We start from the raw sequence: 3,959 nt of genomic DNA, 5'->3' as shown, positions 1-3,959 counted from the left end.
GCTTCGCCCGGCCCGAGCCCCTCGCAACGACACCTCGTTTTATCAGATTCCCCTTCACGGAGCTCGGGGAGGCGAGAGGGTCGGCCTGCCGAGAAGTGGTGGCCCGCGGTGCTGTGGGGGAGCCCCTGTCCCTCAGCGTGAGGGCGGCGGTGGCGGCCTCATGCTTTCCTGATGGAAAAGATTTTAGCAGGAGCAACACTGGTAGGCCTGGACTTCCCACATAAACCAGGCTGCCCGTTCCCTGCCTGCTTGCCTGCCTGCACCCAAGGATTCCCGGGGTTCGGCTGCTCAGGTGTCCGGCCCCAAGGGTCAGCCCAAAGTGTCCCAAACAGCCCTCATCTCAGATTCCCTCCATTACCCAAAACCACTGGCAGCACCCAGCCCCAGTGCCTGGGAGGCAGCAAGCTCAGGCACAGGGTGGGCCCTGCACCGGCGGTGCGGCCCACGGCCCCAGAGTCAGCACTGCAGCCAGCAGGTCTCAGCACGGAGCCGGGACACGGGCGCGTTAGGCAGTAACCTTGCGCCTCAGTACGGCAGTCTATCACATCTAAATATTTACACTATTTACACTATGTGGTGCTGCCTCCTGTGCCAACTTGGTGACTCGTTTTATGCTCAAACTTGTCTTTTTGGGCAGGAAAAGTCCCACTAAGTTCAGTGGCCATTTAACTGCGTGGGCCAGCCTGAAGAAACAAGGCAGACAAGAATTTGGCATCAGATGAGCACCGAGGAGGCTGGCTAATGCAAATTGTGTTATTTGAGCATGTAAGTGACCCCGAGGACAAAATGAAAGATCGTGTTTTGAAAATGAATCCCTTGCATTTTTTCAGGTTGAAACGAGAACTTGTTTAGGGAAATGATTTTCAGGGCCCCACATGTTTAAGCAGAAGCCTCTCAAGGCTGCAGAATCGGTTTCCTGGTTTCAGTGCAATCAGGGCTGGGCAGTGAGCCATGCCGCTAAACCTCCCATCGAATGCTGTGCAGCGCCTCGGGCAGGCACCACAGCAGGGCTCAGGGCTCAGCCTCCATCCCTGCAGGCTCTCAGCTACAGAGCAGGAGCAAACTGGTTCAGTGCTGGGCAAACTGGGGCTGCTCCTACCTGCCTGGAGCCTGTCCAGGGCTAAAAGACAGGCTGAGTTTGCACAGCTGCCACAGGGACTCTGCGATTGTATCTCCTGTATCAATGCACAAATGTAGCTCTTAGAAGCTGCATCTCTCAGGGCATGTTGTCCAGGACTCTCCCTAGACCCTTCACATTGTCTGCATGATCTGGATCCTTGTCCCTCTGGTTCCTGAGCCAGCATGCTTAGGGCACCCTGCATCTCTGAGGAGACCCACCAGGCAGCACATACTACTGCGCAGATACCTCGAGCTTATCTCTACTTTTCCCATATTTTTCCATCCATTCCTTCTCCTTACAGAGGAATTGAATAACCCAAGTTTTGAAAGCAGAAGCACCTTAAGCCAGTGCCACTTCTCTTCCACCAGCGCCTCACTTCCACCTTCTGTTTGCAGCCGGATCCTTCTCCAGTCCCGTGTTCACAGTATCCCACAGCAGTGGAGTAGTGCCGTGAGAACACCTTACATTGGCTTAAGCAGCAAAAGCCAAAACTTTACAGGAATGCAGGCTCCCTGTGAGCCTCCCTGTGAGCTTCCCTGCCTCCCAGGGAGCTGACTTGGGATTTTCCTGTCAGTTTTCTCCATCACCCTTCTCCGAGGGGCAGTTCCAGGGACTCTCCCTCCCTTCTTTAGCCTTGGCCAAACAACCTGTTGCTTTACCACCTTTTTCTGCTTTTTTTGCTGGAGAGGATCACCTGCCAGAGGCTTCCTCCCAGGCAGTTATTGTACAGCCTGACTATAAGGTAGCCACCAAACTGCAAAGAGCACTCTGGCATATCCTCTGCTTCACGCCCCCCTGGCAGCAATGTTATTGCTTAAAATAAAATGCTTAAAATAAAATTAAAAGCGAGAGGCAGGCAGCATTGACTCAGCAGCTATCTTGTTTGGTGTCGTTTGAGTCCAGTCCACTTCCATAGCTACCCCAAAAGACCTGAGAGGTTCTCATGGGGCAGAACTGGCTTCTGAATCTTGGGCAGTGGGGAATAGGCAGCCCCAGGTATTTTCAAGAGAATCTGATGGGTGTTGTCACTGGTGTTGTTTAACCCGTTTAATGCCAATATAAATTGCCAAGTGGAGTCATACCTCGGGGCAGCTATACGAGGGAAGCTATGGCCTGTCAGGGCAACCTGCCCAGCCACAAAGCCTCCCTTCACCTTTTCTCACTCCTCAAATATCTTCTAGCCACAGAAGCAAAGGATGTCAGACACTGCGCAGGTTTTTCTCTGTTTTTCAGGGCTTTTCCTCTGGATTGTTGGGTCTTTAACTTCCCTATGAGTTTCTGCACTGTTGGAAGAGATCTGTCCGTTAGGACAATGTGGCCATGAGTTTCTCTCCCCGGCCCACTTGCCTCTCAGAGAGCTCTTCTGCGTCCCCACGCCTCCAGATTTGGCCTCAGTTTCTCCCACATGGCATTTTTGAGGACTTGGCATCGCTGCTGATTGCTCTGTTCTGTTTCTTATGGAATTCTACTCCAAACCTTTTGGTGCACACAGCAAGTGGGGTAATTTCCTTCCATTTAAGGAGGAGCCACAAGTCAATCTTCCCTTAGTTTTGTTCCAAGATATTTATGATGAAAGTCTTATCTTCAAAGAAGCAGATTTCTTGTAGAGGTCAACACATATTATCATTTTTATCATTAATGGGTCAATAACTGTGGCCTACCATTTTATTAATTACAGAGCATCAGGAAGGATTTGATCCCCAGATGAGGACGGCAGACCAGAGACCCTGTGAACCCAGTGAATAACCCTGGCCCTCCGCCAGCAATGCAGCCAAAATGCCCAGGAGCAAAGCTGCTCTGCTCTCCAGAGGGAAAGTCTCATAATCCCAAATGTGAATCTGTTTTACAGCCTTCAACAGCCTCTGTTGCCGTAGGAGCTCAGCATTTCACAGACCTTTAACATGGTTTTCCTCAAAACACTGATCCAGCCTGCTCTAAGAGGAGAGCGAGTGACCATCCCCACTTAACAGATAGTCAGAGGAGCAGAAGAGATTCCCTCAAGGTTTTTTAAGACGAGGATGGAGAGGTGAACCAAGTCGGAGCCCACTCCCATCCTTTTTCATTACCACTAACATCTTTAATTGCCCAGGAATATCCTGTGAGCGTTGCAGAGTCCAAGGTCTCCCTTTTGTGTGCGTAAACTCTCCCCCCGTTTTCACATACAGATGTGGCCACTGGACAGCCCTCTGCCTCAGTGCCAAACCTTGGCTTTTAGGTCTTTGAGTCAGCACATTTTCCTGCTGCTCAGGGCGAAGACCTGGGATCAAGGAAAGATGAGAGTACAGCTTAACAACTGAATGATAAAACGCCAGATTTTCTGCAGGTTTGGTGATTATTTCAATCTGAATGTTGTGAATGTGGGAAATTAGCACTCAAAAGCAACTGAAGAGCTTGAAGGAAGAAACAAAGTATGAAGATACCTAAACAATCTTAATTTTGCCCTGTATTCATCCCTCTCAGTAATTATGTTACCGTGAATAAAATGTATTTCTTGTCATCCCAGATTATACTACTTAGATTTTTAATTGTTAATGACAAAAGCCTCGTCTTACCCTAATTATAACCTCATTTCTCCAAATATAGCCTATACGCAAAACTTCAGGAATTTTGACCTTATAGAGGTTTGTCAAATCTTCATTATTCCCTTGCAGATATCACTCAGAACAAAGAAAAAATTGTAAATAGTCTGCATCTCTTAAAGAAATCCCTTTTAATCCTTATAATTCATAAAGTATCGAATGGATTTACTTTTAATTCTTTGAGAGTAAGTGCTGTGCATTCTGGACAGAAGTACTCTTTCACACTAAATAAAAGCTAAATCCCTCTTGGAAGGGAAAGA

Source organism: Pygoscelis adeliae, unplaced genomic scaffold, assembly GCF_000699105.1.
Source record: "Pygoscelis adeliae isolate BGI_AS28 unplaced genomic scaffold, ASM69910v1 Scaffold126, whole genome shotgun sequence".
In the NCBI taxonomy this organism is placed as follows: Eukaryota; Metazoa; Chordata; class Aves; order Sphenisciformes; family Spheniscidae; genus Pygoscelis; species Pygoscelis adeliae.
This window is presented reverse-complemented; position numbering follows the sequence as displayed.